The sequence below is a fragment of the Macaca mulatta genome, chromosome 7, assembly GCF_049350105.2.
Source record: "Macaca mulatta isolate MMU2019108-1 chromosome 7, T2T-MMU8v2.0, whole genome shotgun sequence".
In the NCBI taxonomy this organism is placed as follows: Eukaryota; Metazoa; Chordata; class Mammalia; order Primates; family Cercopithecidae; genus Macaca; species Macaca mulatta.
The window spans coordinates 99,888,307-99,909,925 of NC_133412.1; the positions used below are offsets into that span (position 1 = coordinate 99,888,307).

The following is a 21,619-nucleotide window of genomic DNA, read 5'->3' on the forward strand; positions in this document are numbered from 1 at the left end:
TGATCAATCATGAGAAAAATAAAGAGACATCCATAGAAATAGAGAATAAAGTCCTCCGGGTTGTTTTCTAATTTCCCATGTGAACGAAAGCTGTATTATTCTAATTACAGTGTTTGTTAGAAGGCAATTGTGTCGGTTTGAGTGCTTTGTCACTGTGACACTAATAGAATTCCTATCTCCAATTGGAAGGTAAGTTGATAGACAGATTCTTGCCTAACTTTTGGGCATTTGCAAAGTATCTACATATTCCAGGTTACAATTCTCATAGATATGCAGGAAGAGTTCAAAACTACCAAGGCAGACATAGAAATGTACCATTGAGCTCTGCTATTGAAAGCCTCTGATGGCGGCCCATTCTGATGAGACATTGGACTTCTCTTTTTTTTTTTTTTTTTTTTTTTTGAGACGGAGTCTCGCTCTGTCGCCCAGGCTGGAGTGCAGTGGCCGGATCTCAGCTCACTGCAAGCTCCGCCTCCCGGGTTCACGCCATTCTCCTGCCTCAGCCTCCCGAGTAGCTGGGACTACAGGCGCCTGCCACCTCGCCCGGCTAGTTTTTTTTGTATTTTTTAGTAGAGACGGGGTTTCACCGTGTTAGCCAGGATGGTCTCGATCTCCTGACCTCGTGATCCGCCCGTCTCGACCTCCCAAAGTGCTGGGATTACAGGCTTGAGCCACCGCGCCCGGCTGGACTTCTCTAGTAGGAAAGTTTGGTTTGGGAACTCCTATCCTTCTGGCTGAGATTTTCTCAGAGCTGCATTGAAGTCTGAGACACTACCTGCCCCACTCTCTTTCTTTCCCTTTCTTGTCAAAAACATCAGATCTGCATTGCAGTCTGAAGAATTTCTCTGCCTCATCCTGCTTCCTCCCCTTTATCCTTTGCAGTTGTTTCCAACTGAAAAAATATCTTGAAAGTCTATTCCCATCTTGCTGTCTGCTTTTCAGATGACCTAAATAAATACTTTAAAAATTATAATTGGTGAAACCCCATGTCTACTAAAAATACAAAAATTAGCTGGACATGGTGGTGGGTGCCTGTAATTCCAACTATTAGGGAGGCTGAGGCAGGAAAATCGCTTGACTGGGAAGTGGAGGTTGCAGCGAGCCGTGGTCATGCCACTTCACTTCAGCCTATGGAACAGAGTGAGACTTTGTCTCAAAAAAGTAAATAAATTTTTTTGAAGACGGTGAACATGGTATTATCACCTCACCTGAGAATAAGAGTGAGATGAATTGAATAAATATAGAGAAGTGAAGTTATTTCAGTAAGAATTTTTAAATACAAAGTCATGTAGATTCTAAGATGAGATCATATTAGAAGGCAATTTAGAAATGGACTACTTAGAGAGCTTTGAGAAAAGAGTCAAACTCTAGGTACATATCAATAGTGGCTAAATCTATGAGCGTTCTCCTTGAATGATGAAACTCCATCTTTGTTTCAGCCATGGAATTGTGCTGTTGAACATTTTGTGTCCTGTCCAGGTCAAGTCTTAAATGTGTCAGCCCTCACTACAGATTAAATACACCCAAAATCCCTAATCAACATTAACTGCATGTGTTTGTAAGTAAAAGCATTTGTGTTTCAATTATGGAAGAGCCTTTATTATAGTATGGAGACTATCTGAGCTTACTTTTGTTATTTCTGTAAAAGTAAGTTACTAGCCCACATTTATCTATTAACTTTTTGCAATAATTAACGATAATTTGTGAGCTTATTAAGAATGTGATTGTTTTTTAAATATTTGGAAACTCATTCTTTCTACAAAATACTAATAGCTCAGATGGGAAATGTTTTGACTAATTGTATATTTTAAGTATAATCACTAAAATAAATCAAATAGATTTCAATTCATAAAATTTTTCATTAGATAACAAGGTTATAGTTATGTAAAGAATATAATTTCAGTGATAGGTTATATTTGTTTTTTCTTCCTATTCCCTTAGTTCATCTTGAAGTTCATTCTGGGTGTCTAACTGACTCCAAAGGCAATTTCACTTCATCCTCAGTTTTAGGAACTCCCAGGAACCAAAGCTTAAATATCTATTTTCTTAGGAAGGCTACATTTGTATAAATGTATTAAGCCTGATCCATCTCTGAAAGCAAATATAATTACATTTCTTTTTCCAGTTTGTAATAAAACTTTAAATAAAAATCTCTAGATAAAGGACATCCCCCCCGCCCCCGGTTAAAATTTGCTTTCTTGTTTACTTAACATTTGGTGGTGATGCAATGTATAAGAGATCAGCCAAAGAATGACTCTGTCTTTCTCCATTTTTTTTCCCTTTTATATGTTGTGTTTCACATGGATGTGGGTATGGTATGCCACAGCAACATGCCATCTTGATTATGTGTATCTGTCAAGACTGTTTTGAAGAACATTCTCACCTCAGAGTTCTTAGGTCAGAACATTATATTCTTGGTATTTCTAGCCTATTTCTAGCCTTCCATCCATTCTCATGCAGATGGAATACACTTTGCTTTCTTGGTGATCTGTGGTAGAGAGGATGAGTTCCAGTTACCATGGGAAACGTATTTGTTTGTTGGCTTGTTTCTTGTCTTAATAGTGGTTTGTATTAAAAGTAAAATCAGAAAAATACATAAAAAATCTATTGAGATGGTGGCAAAGATTATGAATCTTAACCTTCTTATAGAATACCCAAAGAATATATCTAAAGAATTTCAATAATGACCATAGGTTATGTCAAATAGTACATTAGCAATATATATCTGTAATAAATAATATTTTGATTATTTGATTAATTTTCCACCAGAGATATATATGTGTGTGTGTGTGTGTGTATATATATATATGTAATTTTCCTGCTAATATATATTGGTACCAAATCTATACATTTGAACTTTCCCTTCCAAACATTTTTTTATTTGGATATAGTTATTAGCAGTCATCTGTAGCAGCTTAGAGTGCTGGAAGACAGGCTGGTAGACATCAAAATAAATGACTTCCATGCCATTTATCTGAGATGCCCTAGAGGCTGAGATCGCGATTCCCTTTGGCAAATAAACTAAAAGTTCTAGAATTTCAGACTCCTGTTAGTTTCTGCTACCACTTAAGTGTTAACTAATAACTAATAATAGAGCAAGCTTGACTACTAGCTTGGTGTCCTAAAACGTATGTTGGCCTGCCAGGTAATGTCCCTCCATTTGCATCTTGTTTTTTCTATCTGTGTAGCCATGGAGAACACATGCCATAATTTACAGGGATGGTCATCTTATCTGTAAAATAAAGTGTTCCTATCAGATGATCCCCAATATTCTGGGTTGTGTTTCTCTGGTATTTTAATTAATTAATTAATTATTATTACTGTTAATTTTATGTCTGATGAAGTGGTAAAAAGGAGCTCTGCCTGCTTTGGTTGCCAACATTATCATGAATATTTTTAAATAGTATCAGAGGCTGATGAGTGGCTGGATTTTTTTATTTTGTTTTGTTTTTTGTTTTGTTTTGTATGAGATAGAGTTTCACTCTGTCACCTAGGCTGGAGTGCAGTGGCATGATCTCAGCTTCCTTCAGCCTCCACCTCCCAGGTTCAAGTGATTCTCCTGACTCAGCCTCCCAAGTAGCTGGCATTTCAGGCACACATCACCACACACAGCTAATTTTTGTATTTTTAGTAGAGACAAGGTTTCACTGTGTTGGCCAGGCTGCTCTCAAACTCCCTACCTCAGGTGATCCACCCAACTTGACCTCCCAAAGTGCTAGGATTACAGACATGAGCCACCATGCCTGGCTGAGCTGCTGTTTTTTATTCAAAAGTCTATAGTTGTTTTTCCCTTTTTTTTTCTTATTTTCTACTGACTTCCAGGAGGCATGAGCGTGGACTGAATGGAATACTAATATTTCTTCTAGTTCTATGATTTTATGAATTATTACTTGATAACTATATATTGGCAATGACATAGATGAGACGTTTTCCTGATTTCTATTCCACTTTTTTTTTTTTTTTGGCTTCTCTTTCTCCTAGGAAAACAATATTTTTTCCCTAGTTGACCATATCTTACTATAGTAAAGTATAATTAAAATATCCCAAAGCAAAGTGTCACTGGTTGCCAAGGCTCTTAAAACTGCTCAAACATATTTTAGGTCTGTAAAGATTATCTTTTCTCATTCTTCATACAACATTAAAATATTAATCCTGATCATAGTGTGAATGTATTAGTTTTAGTAGGAGTATTTTTAGATGCTTAGTAATTGGTTCTGCAAAGGATTGATAAAATACACTATCATATCTATGAGAATTTGAGAACCATAACTTTTCTTCCTGTTTTAAATGCATGCTTAGATAGCTAAAAATATTTTTAAACTGTTACTGGTCTCATTATTTTTAGTGAAAAATACACCTTTCTCCAGATACATATACCTTTATCTGGGAAATATAGATGGAATCAGTGATATATGTGTTGCTGAGCACATTATTATATCATTAATGCTTATATATTTCAAATTATATGCATATTCTCCCCAGGGTGATTAGATCCCTTCTACAGTTAGGGTAATGAAGGCTTTATTTGCCTGAGGGGACACAGGGAACCATTTAGGAGAGTGAGGCAATTAAGCAATTATATAACATTTTGAAAACATTCAATACTTTCCACCATTTGATTTGTACTTCTGGAGAACTGCTTTTCTCATACTAGCTGGTTAGAATAGTTAAAATCTTCACACCTGCCCCTCCCATCTGTCATTTTTTTTTTCATGAAATTATACCTCATTTTACAAAATGTCATTTTTCTGAGAAACTAATGCTTACATTGAATTTTGCAAGTTTAATAATAAAGGATTGGGATGTTTTATTTAAAATAATTAAAATTATTTTTTTAAAGTATCATGTGTGAAAGTAATTATCACCGCCAAATTGTGTTTTGCAAATTGTGCCTATTTTATCACTACCATACGTTTAGGATGAAAAGAAAAAAAGTTGGGGGTGGATAATCTATCATAAAACAAAAAGAAAAACTCTTGAGTCTGTATTACTTTTTGTTGGGGAAAGGGCAGGTGGGAAAAATAGATAAATACAATTTACAGTTAATCCTAAAATCTCATTACAGCCTAAAATATCAATCTTAGAAATACAAAACATTTGCCAAAATCATTGTTAATATGTGCAACGCTACCCAAATTAAAAAATGCTGTTCTCTCTTCTGCTAGTCCTCCTTCAGTACAGATATAATTAGCAATAAAATTGAAGGCAACAAAAACAAGAAAAGACATAATGATCCTGGAAAATCCACAAAATGGATTATCATTTTCTAACAATTGTTAATAGACTGTATTTTTTATGTGGTGGTGTGATACCATTTTTTCCTTGCTTTCTTGTAAGTTAGGTACTGTGTTATATTTATCTTTGTCAGGGCACCTAGCATCTGATAGGAATTCTAAACAGCAAATGATAGTATAATATTTTTATTACCTATGCCTCTTAATAGCTCTGGCCAATAGCAAATAACACCATTTCCGCCTCCCAGAGGAGAAAGAGAAATACAAAAGGAGCTTAAGTGGATAAATTCCATAGCACGGACACAGAATGTTTTCTAAATAAATAGCGTGTTAAAATAGAAGTTGGCAGTTTTATAAAAAGAAAATAAAAGTTCTGATGAGGAAACCTGGGTTTGTTTCTCAGCTCTAACTACAAAATAAACATCCTTGAGAAATTGCTGAACCCCTTTGTGCTTGCTTAATGTAAAATGAGAGGGCAAGATAAATGATCTCAAAGCTCCCTTTCAGTTCAGGGAGACTGTGAGATAATATGGTACCTTAGGCTGACTTAGGACCTTGTCGGGCACTAGCACTTTAAGAGTTTTACATGGATTGTATAATCATCAAAATAATCCTGCATAATAGACACCATTGTTAGTTGCATTTTATGAAGAAAGTGAGGCTTAAGGATTGAAGTATTTTATACAATGTCATATGCTTAGGGAGCAGCCAAGGTGAAGTTTTCAACCAGGCCGACTGACTTCAGAGTCCACTGGCTTCAAGACAGTGCTTTACATCCTCCTTCCAACATTATTCACAAGCCAATCAAGACTGAGAAAGTCACAAGTGTGTGAAACCTGCATTCTTTCTGAGTTCATTTTCTCTGGTAAGATGGTTACTTGCCCATCAGTCTGGCTTATGCTACAGTGAAACACATTCTTTTCGGTTAATGTTTTTGTTTGTGCTCATTCTTTAGCTGTGATCAAGAGGGTGGCACATCTTCCAATAAGATATTTATTCTGTGTATTTTCCAAAAACTGGCCATGTAGTCCCTAAACATGGATCAGAGGGAGGTTCATGGAAATTATAAATGAACAGTCAGGAGAGAGTCTTTTGTGGCAAAATTACAGGAATGTCTCCTCAGGTCAAAGTCAAAGTAAGGATGAATTAACTCCCGAAGCAATTTTGAAAAGGTGAAATTCAATGATATTGCAGTTGTTGGACCAGGTGTTAAAATGTTATTGGGTGTTAATTTAATTTTCATCCTGTCAACACTCATCTGAACTGTAACAGCTGCTAAACACAGTTCCACAAGAGCAAACTATCCTCACAGAGGAAGCAGATGCCTAATCAATAGGGCCAATAGAAATGTATGGCTCAGCCAAGCAACACACACAAGGGGGAATGAATCCCATAGGGCTCTGTCTAACCTGAATGAAAAAGAACTTTAATGATGGTGAGACTATTGAAGCAGTAAGAACAGGAGACTGAAACTCCTGGATTGGCTTCCTATTGACTCTTTTTTTTTTTTTTTTTAAATTCTGCATGACCTTGGATGGGGCAATGCCTTAGTTTCTCTGTCCCCCTGAGCTTGCAGAGGCAATGCCTTAGTTTCTCTGTCCCCCTGAGCTTGCAGAGGTATTGTAGATGGAGTTTCAAATCTATTGCTATTTTTACTGCTATTATCATTTCACAGCTCTTGCACAGTTCTGAGTAAAAATCAGCTTTTTCTTAACAAAATGTAACTTTCTTGAGCTTCTAATGTTAAAAGATAATAATGATGATGTAGTAATAGTTAATAGCTGTCCTTCATTGCAACCTAGGGTGGAAAGGAATAGATGACTTTTCACTGAGAAAGAGAATTTTTAGATTTGAATACTTTGTTGAGCACTATAATTTAAAATATGGTAAGATATGTTACCTCCCCTTCTGGAAATTTTCAAACAGAAATTATATTGTTATGTTTAGACCAAATATAATCATACCTAGAAACTGTGGTTCGATTATATAACCTCTTAAGGTCAATTATAGCATGCATTTAATAATTTTCCATAAGCCAGTGTACCTCATCCAGAAGGTCACCTTTGTTTATGCATCTCATGGTTGGTTATGGATCCCTCTGGGAGCATATGGTGGTGTGGGGCTGAAATATTACCAGAAGGTTTGGAATTTTTTTATTTTTAAAAAGGAGTTTTGCTCTTGTCGCCCAGGCTGGGGTGCAATGGCGTGATCTCGGCTCACTGCAACCTCCAACTCCCTGGGTTCAAGCAATCCTCCTGCCTCAGCCTCCTGAGTACCTGGGATTATAGGCATCCGCCACCACGCCTGGCTAATTTTTGTATTTTTAGTAGCAATGGGGTTTCACCGTGTTAGCTGGCTGCTCTCAAACTCCTGACCTCAGGTGATCCACCCGCCTCAGTCTCCCAAAGTGCTGGGATTACAGACATGAGCCACAGTGCCTGACCAGGAATTTTTAATAAGTGAAAATAAGTTGGTATTGTTTTAAGGAAGCAAAATTGAAATTTTACATGAATGTTAAAATAATGCATATTTCAAATAATTTGAATGTTGAGATAGTCCCTTTGGCCTATGTACAGACACTTGGCAATTGTTCTTTCTTGAGGGGTCATCAGGGAGAGGTTCACTGTGGCTACTTACGTAGGATGTTCTATTGAAGGAGAGATTTTTCATTTTCCTGTACCTATTAAATGTTATACCAACCAAAACAACAACAACAAAACACCCGTCTTTGACTTAGAGTTTCACAGTGCTTCTCCTATTCCTCCTCTTCTGCTCTCTACTTCTATATAAAGTAAAATATTTAAGGAGGTATGCAGTAGATGTCATTTCAGAATATATAGAAACAATAATCCAGTGACTTTATGACAAAAAAAGATTAGTCTTGAGAAGGTAAAATAATTGTGGCATATGGCCTGATGAACTTTGTGTGTGTGTGTGTGTGTGTGTGTTTGTGTGTGTGTGTGTGTGTGTATGTGTGTAGATATGCCAGTGTTTATTGGGGAGAATTCAAAAGGCCATCAGGTGCATATTGAGGATTTTGTATCATAAAATTCTTATTCTAAAATATAAATGCAAATAAGGGTGATAAGAGGAACAACGCCAACCTTTAAAAAGAACGATCATTTTGAAATGGCTCTTTGGAGCTCTTGTAGGAAAACAAACAAAACAAATAAGGTCATGAACTATATTTCTTAGCATTTAATTGAAACTGGGGACAAGAGCCATCATTTGTTGTGTTTAGTATGACAACATACTAGATGGTTTATCTTTTCTGTTAGGTATTTGAAAAGCTTAAAATTTGGCACAGGGCTATAACACCAGGAATTCCTTCATTCCTACCTCTCTCATCTTTCTTCTTCTATCCCCTTTTCTCCTTACCGGTGGGAAATGAATTTAGATGAAACAATTTGATGAATGGATTTTGAGCAATTTCAGTGAAGAAATATGTACTTATAGGTTCAATTGGGTTTCTAGTGTGTTAACACATTATCAGAGTCATTTATAACCTGTATTCTTATGGCTGTAAATTAATTTCATTATATAATTTATATAAAAAAGATAATAGATTGATGCATGTTATTATTTCCTTACCTTCACTAATTAGGTTATTACTAAATGAGATCAGCTAAATTCTGAAGCTTTTAATGGAAAATTGATGTAGCTATTGTGAGCCCTGGAAATCTTATTTCTTTGTTCTGTCACTATAATATGTGTAGAAGGATTCATCACAAAAACTTGATATTTAAGTCAAATTAAAGGGCATTTTTTACTGTAATGATCAACTTTATGCAATTTATAAAAATTTGTTTTTAAAAACAAAGTTCATAGAGAAATTAGTATTTCACCTTTTCTCTTATAACTAGATGGCTTCTGGAGAGACAACTGCTTACAACTTATTCACTCTGTTCTCAATGACTTCAGCGCAAGATGAATAATTTCAGGGGCCACTTTATCTTGACTATGCTGTTTAGTAACTAGTGTGATTGTTTGTAATGAAAGGAGAGAATGAAGAATATAAAAAATGAGAAACTAAGGAGGAAACAGGGAGAAGGTTAATAACTCGTTCTGAAAATACCTGTAAGATTTAGCCATGCCCTAAAGTTTTAATAGGTTGGGCCACATTTTATTCAGGAATTTAGTGAGGAGCATATTAACTACCAAGACTTCATTTATTTTCATATATATTATTTATTTGAGATTTGGGGATTGTTCTATATCTTCTGATATGATATTATGATAGTGTGACTTTCGCTACTGTCGTTAGACAAATACTGATTGCCATTCTTCCAGGGAACCTCAAAGAGTTCAAATATGCTACTTAGTATATGCATTAATATTTGCTCACTCTTCAAGTGTATGCTCAAATTTTATTGTGGCTTATCTTCTCTAAAAAAATGGGTAGGTCTCCACTTTTCTAATATGTATAATGAATTATTTAGTGTTTGTCTTCCTTGATGCACCCCCATGCTTGTCACAATAGCTGGAATATTAGGAATTGAATCGGATAGAAATTCTCAAAACTCCTCTATATTTATTTGAAAAAGCTTATCCACATTTGTTAGTTGGAAGAAACCAACACAAAGAGATTAGAATTTGCTCATGATCTCTTGAATCTCTAGAATCCTCATTTACTGAATTTTATTCTAATACTCTTCTTGAGGTAATACTATAATCTTTAAAGTTAAATGTAACCTATGGCTAATGAAAGCTGAAAGCTAAGGCATACATCTAAGCACAAGCCTAGAATTAAGAAAATGCTAGGTCTTACACTAATCCTGCTACTAGTAAGTTCAGAGAAGTTACTTGTATAAGTATGTATATGAATTATCCCCTGAAAAGTTGTTTTCTTGATGTTTTTTAAATTCTAACAATGTTATACTGAAGCCGTTTTAAAGTATATTTTCAAGAGATGTGGTACAATATGGTCGTTTGAGAATGTGATACATTGCTTTTGCTCATAACACTTATCACTACCTTAAGTTAAACTATCTCTCTCTCTCTCTCTCTCTCTCTCTCTATCTATCTGTTGAGGAGCTCCTCCTTCTCCTTGGCTTCATCTAAAATGGAAGAGCCATGACAGCATGAGAAGGACTTTGTCTATGTTTTTCGCTGCTGTATCCCTTGACTAGGAACAGTCCCACAGTGAGCAATGGTTCATAGATAGCATTGGGTTTGTCAGTGAGTGAATGAACTATAAATATACGTCATCAGCACCTGCTCTGTAGCTTTGTCTCAGTCTTAGTGAACTCTATGACCTACGTTAAGTGACCTTATTGATAGCCTTGAACCACAACTTTAATAACAGTTCCGGTAGTATCTTTACTCTGCTTTTGGCTTTGATTGTTTCTTTACTCGTGTATTTTGTCCAAATGGATTAACTATTTGAATGTATTTTTGCTAAACATTAATGTAGAATCTCCTTAAGGTTTTGGCATTTATTGTTGTTTATAGGTAAAAATTTTTGTAGAATAGACAAATCAAGGACAATGCCTTCTTAAGATGCAATATTCAAGTTCAGAAATGTATACTCAGATGATCTTGCACAGGTCATCTGCTTCTGAGGTTTACCTCACCAGTGCTAACTGAAATGGTATGAATATATAGTACTTCAAATAAAATGATAGTGTCATGAACTAACCAGTCTCTGAGAAAGATATTTTTTGGAACAGCCATCACTCAAATATAAATGAAATAGCTTACTCTAAGGTGTAATTATTACTTATTACTGTAATTTAATTTTGACTTCAAATCCCAAGTCTGAGTATCTTACTCATCCTGGATGTTTTAATAGTATTAGAAGTTTCTTAGTTTCCTAAAAAGTAAGACTTTGTTGCACATGCAGATATTGAAAATTTATTTAATAGGCCAAGTGACTGAATTGTTAATTTCTATGTTTTGAAATATTACAAGAACCATGTAAATATGGCATGTTTCCAAGAGTGAATTGGGAATAGATTTTATTGAACAAAATCTATTCATAGTATGTGGCCGCTCTGTAAATCCTGGACTATTGTAGTAGAATGTGTGTTGGTTTGCAGATGTAAGGAAAGAAAAATCACTGCTATGCTATGGTAGTAATAAGTTCCTAGAAGGAGAGCAGGCTAAAAATAATTTATTGAAACTGCCCTCGATTTCTAAAGACATTTCTGAATTCCATTTAGAACATAGTCATTGATTACAAAGTGTGATTTGAGAAGGCAAAAGAGGCCAACTTTCCTGCAAACAAATTAAGAGATGCATATTGACTGCAGGAAAGTATGTCATCACTGAGAAATCGGAAGCAATGGGACTTTAGGAAATCAACCAGCGGTCCAGTCAAATTAGATTTTTTTTTTTTTTTCCTCATACTTGCTGGAACCCTATGTAGAATGTACATATTTTCAGCAGACACAAACTTTTAATTTTTTTAGTAAACTCAGTTCAACAAAATAAATAGAGTTCATTCATATTGCATATTTTCAGAGCCCTAATAAAACACAGAAGTCCCTTGGACTCCTATGTAGGTGTATATCATCTTATGATAATTTTTGTCCCGGTAACCCATTTTTCTTAACGGTCTAGTTTGAATGCCCCTTGGGAAGATATGACTCTAATCTGAGACCAATAACCAGCTTGCCACATTTATTTTGACCCCTTTTGGGGACTAAAAAAAGTGCGTATCTTTTCAACACGTAAAAAGACAGTAGCACTACATGCTAGTCAGTTCTACTTGATTCTCTGTGCTTATAAGGTCAAGGTCATTCTCCTTTCTGAAATAATGATAGGAGAATATTCCTAAAAGTAAAAAGTCAAATAATGGGATCAGTTAGATCTCAAGCATATAATGATTCATGGAAGCATATGTATATCCTCACAGAGTTTTTTTTTTAAGATAATAAACCAGAGAGTTTATAATAATTAAGAGCAACGTATATCCCAAATTTATTATTTTCAACATAATGATATAGAATATTTTCAGACATCTTTAAAATATTTTTAGATAATTGAAAACATATCCTCTAAACATATCAAACTAGGATATGATTGATAAAATGGGGTTGAAGTGGATCTTAAGTCAGTCTTAACTACTTGTGTGTTTCATTGTGTACTTGTGTAAGGCCCTATGCTAGCCACAAGGAAGGATACAAAAATGCATTTAGCACAGTGTTTATTCTCAAAGAGGTTATCCTCTAATACCATGTGCACTTAACACAATCTCTGTGGAAATTTTTTTTAGAGAGTTGAAAACATGTCCTCTACATATATTAAACTAGGATACATAAAAGGGTTGATAAAATGGAATTCAGGTGAACAGTAAATCAGTCTTAAATACTTGAGTTTAATTCAAACTTGTTTAAGTGTATTTCTTACTAGAAAAATGTCCACTTTCTTTCTCTAAGTGATCCAAGACAATAAAAATGAAAGTATTTCAAAAATACTTTTAATTTTTCTTCATTTTACCAGATATTGTTAGGGATATTAAAAACAGAAACAAATAGTATAGATTTTAGGATTGTAAAACAATATATGCCGAGAATGAACAATTTGGATAGCATGGATTTACTCAAAGAAAATGAAAAGCATTCATAATTCCATCACCCAATCATGAACACTGCAAACACAGAGATAAGGCAGTCTTGACTGCCATTGCCAAAATGTCTCCAGTTTTGTTTCAAGATTACAGAATGAATGCATACTGTAGCTTTCCTTTTCAGCTTCAAAACCTTAGCAATGGAAGGTATTATAAAATGAATAAATGCATACATATACATAAACATGTTGATAAAAGCAGTGAGAAAAAATTATAATTATTCCCTTGAAAAAATTATCAAGAATCAGATTGAAGAGAAAAACACGAACACAGCAATACATGGGGCGGGGTGGGCGTGCAGGTGGGGAGTTATGAAAGGTGGAGTTTGCTCAAGGAGGGTTCCTCAAATAAGATCGTGGAATTGCCCTCTTCATTCCCGTCTTGGGAGATTTATCTGCCCCTAGGTAAGAGCAGTGAGAGTTTCAAACTTTTTTTTTTCCCTGTATGTAAAAATATATATAACTATATTTCCAGAGTATTTTCAAAATAAAAATCATTATAACATACATACCATTTTTGTAACTTATCTAAAAAATTATTGTTAAAAAACAACTTGCCTACAAAATCATAACCTTCAGATGCAGTGTAATTTATTATGTAAACAATTACATCTTTCTCTGTTTTAAATGATGCTGCATTGAACATCCTTATGGTAAAATCTCTTATTTGCCTTTTTTCAATACGTGCTTTGATAAATTAAATTTTTGTATTATTTTATAAGTAAAAAGTTGGGATTTTGATTAGATTTGCTTTAAATCTAAAAATTAATCTGTAGAAATGTCTTAAATCTTTACAATATTTAAACTTACATATGGTAATATCTCTTTATTTAAGTGCTTATATTATTCAATACTGCTGAAGTTTTCTTCACTTTAATCCTAAATATTATGCATAAGTATGTTTATGTTGTTCATAATTACAGTTCTTTTTAATTTTCTAAGATATTGATATATATATATATACGAGTTACTGATTTCTGCATGTTTATTTTTAAGTATTTTAAAAATTATCTTGTTAAATTTAATATTTTTTATTTGACTATACTCATTATAATTCTTCATGTACTTTCAGGTTTTTTTCTGATTGCCAAGTGTTCTTTTCCCCCCAACAGGCATCCTGACTCAAGCTGTATACATTTGCAATATCTGATTTTTAACCACACACTCTTCATCCTATTGACCCAGAGTGAAAATTGATACTCTTATCTGAAGGACTGTTCCCTTGAGTATATTTAAACCAGACCAATCTCTGTGTTTAATCTGGGTTCATCAGGAACCATTAGCCTTGATTGGTTTGTTTTTCTCCCCCTCCATCTCAGGACTTGATTCTATTGAGTTAACAACTATTCTCCCCAGAGAACAGCTACCGCGAGCCTGTTTCAAGTAATTCCAATATCTGGCTCATAGAAATTGAACTGATCTTTTTTTTTCTTTAGTTTTATGTGAAAAACTGCTGTAATGAATTCTGAATTTGTTCAAATCGTTGAAGATCTGTGAAGACAAAACATTCACTCAAATCTCTATCATGTTAGCATGTTATTTATCATTCCTCTGTTCTTCGTTGTTGAATAATGCAACTCAGTTAAAAAGAATAAACATTATTTACCGAAGACTCATATGTTGATATCCAGTAAATCCTCATTAATCACAATTTGACAAGCTTGCAATTTCTGGTATTTCAGGAAAGAACTAGGTATATGTTTATCTGTGCAAAATATCAAAAAATGCATTAGTAAGCATTTTAGTAATGTAAATAAGACTGTGGAAGAATTATTAGAGCAAACTATATTTTGTTTAAAATATTCTGGCATAACACATAACTCAGAAAATAAGACAATCTATCGAAGCCTTACAAATTACAATCTGTGAGGCCCGTCATAACTTTCATAAGAATGCTTAATTACATTGTGCTGCTAATATAAAGAACCCATCTCTAAATACAGTTAAAACGTTCATCCCGATTTTCAAACATAATTTCAAGGGGGATAATAAGTAGAAAAACTATTGGGTTATTTTTCAGATCATGTAGTGCTACCCCTACTTTTGAATATCTGTGACTCATGACCTCAAGTAAATATTTTACCTCTTCTGAATCTAATTGCTTATCATTTAAATAAAAATACATCATTGTGCATATTTCATGGAGTTGCTAGTGAGCATAATGAGCTTGAGACTGAAAGTGACCTTGAAAATTATAAATCAACAAAATTCTAAATACTCATGTTCTGGATTACTCTTATTACAAATTTGCAAAATAATTTCATCGTCAGTTTTTGAATTCTATATGGCAAGGAGCACAATAGCCTGTGCTAGCTTGTCTATAAAAATCGTAATTGGTATAAAACAGCTTTGATAATTGCCTCAGCTACAATATTCTGAATAATTTTCAGTTTCATTTAAATTTTAGAACAAGTGGTTATTCATGAATAAATATTACTGATATATCTTGAAAGAAATAACAAGATTCCTTCTTTAAGCTCTTAAACTCTTTCCATTCTGTAAATTAAACATATCAGTAATAGTTAAGAGAGAATCCTGATACACCATCATTTACCACTATACTATTATAGCACAAATTTTGGATGTGACAAATTTTAAATTAGTAGATGTTATTTTCCTAAATAAACAAAAGGAGAATATAACATGAAGCAAATTCAAACTACATCTTTATAAGACGTTTTATAGACATGTAACATAAAGGCTAATACTAAGATGTCATTAGTTAAATGATTAAGTTTGGAAAACTTATTATTGATGACTAGTATTGCAAAGCGTTAAAGTATTAAACATTACATCTCCTTGTGTCACTAGGTACTTTCCTTCCTTATTCCAGGCAGCAACACGAGAAAGCATTCATTATTTTAGGGGAGGACAGTCTCAGGAAAACATCAGAACAAAGGCATAGACCTAAAATTCTTGCCTTTTACATTTGAAGTGGTTCTCAGGTAATAGACAATAAGATTTGAGAAAAACAAGCAAACAAACATGATCACACACAAGGAGTTCTTTCCCAAACTACACTAGAACAGAGACTGGAGAAAGATCATGACATCTGAAGGAAGGAGTTTAGCAATCCAGAGACTGGTATGGGTTTCTTACTCTCTCCTCTCTTACTTGAGTTAACTCTAAACTGATGGGGACAAAGTGGAATCCCTTAATAATTTTAGAGATCTGCAGTTAGATAAAATCTGTGCTGCTGACGTTCTATGTTCCTTCTTGGCAGTAGAGGATAAAATGAAATGGCTAAATCAGTTCTGCATGCACCAAAAAGACTTACAGTATAGACATAGTTTTTCTGGATAAGGTTGGCATAGCTTTGCCAGCCAACTTGGAGGAGAGTTGCAGTAGTATACGTGGCCTGAATAATATAAAAGACCACATGAGAACTGTACACCTCAATTGACATAATCATGAAGGTATTAATTCCAGAAAGTAGATGGAGGATATATATTTAGTCCTCTATGTCACGATAGGCATGTAGTGATGAAGGACGAGATGCCACCTTTCACCTCATGTCACATTTCACCTCAGTGACCTTGGCATTTATATACAATACAAGGAAGAAAGGGAAAGGGAAGAGGAATCCTCTAGACTGCTTTGAAGTGGCAAATTATGTTTCTGTTCTCCTGAGCAGAATGGAGTTAGGGTTAAATTAGACTCAGTTGTAGAAAATAAAAACTACATTTTTTCAAAATTAAGTTTGAAATTATTGTACCAGATACATGGGTCTTCCTATCATGATGATTGTGTTCTCTTCCTAACATGACATTTGCCTTAGTAACTCATTGTTATATATGTAAAACACAAAACAGCAAGATAAGGAAACTGGTAAATTGCCTCAGCTTTACAAGTTTTCTCCTTGTTTTCCTTTGACTTACGCTGAAGTTATCTGCAAGGGATGTCCCGGTTCTCTCTAGCTTCTCTAGTTTTAATGTCAAGCACAATTTATTTTCTTTCTGTCTTCTTATCCACTTGAAGTGGTAGAAAGAAACTTTATTCACAAACAAAATCTCCCTAGGTAATAAATTTTTGGTTTAAAATACTTTTAAACATTGGTAACTCCTAAATTTCTCTTGACAAGGAGCTTAGGGGCAGTAATCTGGCTGGAAGTGGTGACAGTGGCTGCATTTGTAGAAACTGTCACATTATGCATTATTTGGAGGGAGATAATGGGAATGTTAACAACGTTTACTAACCATCCCCACAACAGCACCCACAGATCTGATCTTGGTGATGCAATCTTTACTGATAAGCTATCCTTGTATGCTCCCTTCTGCTTATTGCTTGCATATTTTATTTTATTGCTTGTCCATTTGCTTTAAATGTGGTCAAAAATTAGATAGAGATGATGACTCTCAGTGGTTTTATGTTGAGAAATAAGCTAACAAAAAATTCATACAAAATCATTGGATGTGTTAGAACTTTTATGTCTAGAAGTCACAATAGCAGAAATAAGAATTGAAACCATTTTGATCTTTCATTTTTACTTTCAAGCTGTCTAAATTATGTCCCAGGAGGAATTTTGGATCTACCTTTCACTGCTCTTCAGTGCCTTGTGCATTCCCAAATCCAGCTCACACCCCTTATCCTTCACTTGAATCAAACACAAGCATATCAATGCATTTAATCTTAACATGGCAAGACAGCATTCCCCTATTTCTGTGCTTGTCTTCTGTAATTCCAATTCTTAGGCAAGAATATATAGTAAGTTCTAGAAATCACGTAACTTAGTGAAATGGATTTAACTCTTTAAATGAAAATACTGAGGATTATGATCCAAGTAGTAGAAGTTCACCAACCTGTACAAACAAAAATATTCATATAATAAATATCTATTAAATATATGCTAACAAAAGAGCACTGTTCTAGACATAAAGATGTGATAATAAAAAACACTAACTCTCTCTCAAGATGTTCAGATTCTAGTGGAGTGAACAGACAGCAGATAATAAGCTAAAAAATAGCCACGAATCATATTGATCATTAAGACTGATCGTCAATGAATGTCCTTCTAAGACGTCAGCATTTAAGCTTGTTCCTAAATAATAAAATGAATATAACCATGTGAAGATTGCGTGGCAGAGCTTTGGTGGCAAAAGGAACACTAGATGACCAGAAATTTCAGTGTTTCAGGGCTTATTGGATGAAGGTGATAGCAGCATGAGAGAAAAGGGTTTAGAGAGGTAGGTGTGGGCTGATACTATGGGTATCAGAGAAATTAGACTTTATTCCAGCAGCAAAGGGAACCTATTGCAGGGTACCAGGAGCATATGGTGATTTGTTTGATGATTAAAAAATATTATTCTTTTTATAGTATAATACCAATGATGAAATGATGTGATATCTGGAATTTGTTTAAAAAGCTGTTGGGGAGGTAAAGTGAATGAGGTTTAGTGAAACACGATTAGCCATGAATTTGATAGTCATTAAAGTTGGGCACATAGAATTCATTATACCATTCCGTCTACTTTATATATAATTGAAAGTTTTCATAATACAAAGGTTTAAAATTATATAAAAACACGACTTTCCTCCAGTATAATAAGCAATCCAGTGCCCAGATTTGACTCGGTAAATACTAGCCTTTACTGATAGGATACACTGCTAGGGTATAGTGCTTGGGAACATAGACTGGATAATAATGAAATTTACTGCGCTAGGAAAGACAGGTCAGTGAATTGCAGCTTCGAGGGGGCACTGGAAATCAAAGTTTCAATTTTGGACATGGTAAGGGCAAAATGTTTGGTAAACATGCAGGTGGAGTTATCAAGCAGCTCTAATGTCCATATGAACCTTGAGTTCAGAAAAAGCGTAGTGCTGTAGCTGGCATTGTTTGTTCATGAGTATTTGTCCCCTTCCCTCCCTTTCCACATTTATATACAGAACGTGCTTCCTAGCCCACACAAATGGCTTTGGGTAATAGAATATGAGCAAACTTGACATTTGCTGTGTGTAAGAAAAAGCTTTAAATTGGCTTGCATGTTTTAGTTTGGCCCCTTTTTCTTGCCCTCCACCATGAAAGTGGTAAGTTCCAGTGATTCTCTGATCCTTAAGCCTGGTATCTGAGATGAGAAGACACATGACACTGAGCTGTTTGAGTCAAGGCCATTGGAGTTGTAGCACTGGAGTGCTGCACACAAGAAACACATGTTGCTGAAATCCACTATGTTCTATTTATTTGTTATCCTAGAAAAGTGGACTTAAACAGTCAAGGAGGGAGATAGAGATAGAGGTTTGGAAGTCATTGACTTATTGGTTGTATTTAAAGCCATTGGACTAGATGAGATGATCTAAGGGAGATGATAATCTAAAATTATTTTTTCTGATATGGAAAAATGGGCTCAAAAAAACCAAAACAAATCAGCAAACAAAAATTGCCCTAAATTAAGAAGTTCTAGGAAATATATGGGTAGAACATTAATTTTCATTTCCATAACATTTGAGTTATATTTCAAAAATTGGCAAATGAGTACTTTAAATAAGCATTTAAGAAATATTTGTTCTTGATTTATATGCCAATCAGACCAAATGTGAAAGGCCTTACTCAAATTAAATATCACCATGAGAGAGAAATTCCTGATAATTTTTCAAGTTTTAACAATGTAGCTGAAACCGGAGAAAGTTATCGCTTGGAATGAGTTGATCTATTCCATCCTAAAATAAGTCACTTGCTTTAAAACATAATAAATATGATTTTAAATTGTATCATTTCCTGGTATCAATTTCCATCATAAAATGTATTAAGCTCTGTTTTAATTAGATGAAATAAGGCATTTCTAAATTGATGATAAATGTTGCTTTAAAATGCATATGACATTGCCCTGGTGGTAATTTGTTAAATTATTATGAAAATTTTATACTTCCACAATAATTTGCTTTTTATTTAGGGTAAGGGTTCTACTACCCACTCGCTCTCCATACCCACTCTTTCTTCTCTCAGCACCTGCATGGACATCCACACACACTTGTGTTTTCCCTAATCATGAGGATCCCAAACAAATCATAGTCAAGGTAGCTTGGTGGGGTTAGCAGAAAACTATTCTTCTACCAAACACATCTCTTTAGAATTTTCATGCTACATTATTTCCTTTTGAGTATGTTTTCAACTATGGTTTTAAATTTTATTATTATTAATTAGCATGCCTCTTTAAGGCATTCCCTCCCTTTAATCATTTTTATAACATAGATTGGATTCTTTTTATTTCTCTGTTTCCATGCAGTTTATTAAAGTCCCAGGCTTAATACTAAAATGTGGTTTTATACTGCTATAATGCATCCTGTCCAAATCTATTTGACTAAAGTGATGACTTGCCTCAATCCTTGTTCTCACATACAAAACTATCGTAAATATTTCATTAAGGTAAGGAGAGATTGGGGGTGACCCTTGTGAATTGTATATTTTCAGCTATTCAACTATTTAGCAACAATTGTAACTGCTATTTTTAGGCTTTTACTATGCTTCATATGTTATTGTAAGAGCAACGTGTTATTTAATCCCCACATAACCATATTAGGTAGGTTCTGGTAATATTTTCTTTTAATAGGCAAAGGAGATAGCTAAGTAACTGGCCCAATGCTACATAGTTACTAAATGTGGAGCCAGGATCGAAACCTTTTTCTGTCTCATGCTAAAGCCTGAACACGTAATTCTGTTACTTACAGCCCCTTTATTAGTTGGCATAGTCTAACAGTTCCGTGAAACAACCTCCAAATCTCAGTAATTTAGCAAAGTAGAATTTCATTTCTAGCTCATATCACAGTTCAATTAAATGATTGGCATGCAACATTTCAGACTCCATCTATCTAGTGTCTTTGCCTTCCTCAGAACTGCCCAGTACAACATGGTAGCCATTAACCATATGAAGATATTAATTAAAATGAAAATTTCAGCTTCTCAGCTGCAGAAGCCACATTTGAAGTATTCAGTAGCATCATTTGCCTACTATTTTATTGGTGTGTAAAGTTGTAAAACATTTCCATCATCACAAAAATCTAGCTGGACACTCTGAACTGGAGCCTCCGGGTCTTCCACTAGGACCTCTGTTTCAAGCCTGCAGATGAGAAAGAGAGAGCATGGGAGATTGGTAGGGGGATTTTTGTGAGCCAGACTGAGTCCAGTATATCATGTCTGTTCACTTTCCATTGGCCAGAACTCAAATAAATGGCTGCATCTAAATAAAAGAGAAACTGGGAAATGCAATCAAGCTATGTGCACAAGAACAAAAGGGAAACGGCTGGTGAACAACCAAACCAGGTTCTGACTCATAGTTACACTAAATATCTCTCTTCTCTAAGCATTCATGGAATACTTACTATACATCCCTATCTAAGCATTTGAAGTGCAGTTTAAATCCCTCACAAGACATTGGTAAAGGTTAGATTATTGTTTAGATAATGATTACTGCCTTACCACCCTAACGATTTCCCCTTACTACCTCATGAGGAGGAGTTTCCTTCCACATCTCCTTGATGTTGGGCTTGGCATATGACTTGGTTTGGCCAACAAAATGTGAGCTGAAATGACATTGTTGTATCAAACTTGAGTCACTAAAAAACAGTACATTTCACTCTTCAATCCCCTGGAAGCTTGCGAACTGTATTATGAGAAAAACATGTCTCCAGGTAATCACTGTCCTTCTAACCCAGGTCCCAGAAGGCTACATATGGAACTGATCTGGACTTAATCTACAAGATAGATACTCCCAGCTAACCTGCAAACTCACACAGTGATGAGTGAGAAAATAATGCTTCTTCATCTATGCCTGTGTGATTTAGTGATTCTGCTATGCAACAAAAGTTAATGTAATTTTTTAAAG

At 34.7% G+C, this 21,619-nt stretch overlaps 1 long non-coding RNA gene across 1 annotated transcript in view; it reads right to left on the minus strand.

Moving 5' to 3' along the window:
* The window catches only part of LOC144329664 (uncharacterized), a 50,985-nt gene extending 35,145 nt beyond the window's left edge, over nucleotides 1-15,840 (minus strand). The window contains exons 1-3 of the long non-coding RNA XR_013395277.1: nucleotides 15,724-15,840; nucleotides 14,410-14,508; nucleotides 2,384-2,488 (exon numbers count right to left, since the gene is read on the minus strand). This is a non-coding gene — a long non-coding RNA (uncharacterized LOC144329664). The remainder of the gene's footprint in view (nucleotides 1-2,383; nucleotides 2,489-14,409; nucleotides 14,509-15,723) is intronic.
* Between the last annotated feature and the right edge of the window lie 5,779 nt (nucleotides 15,841-21,619).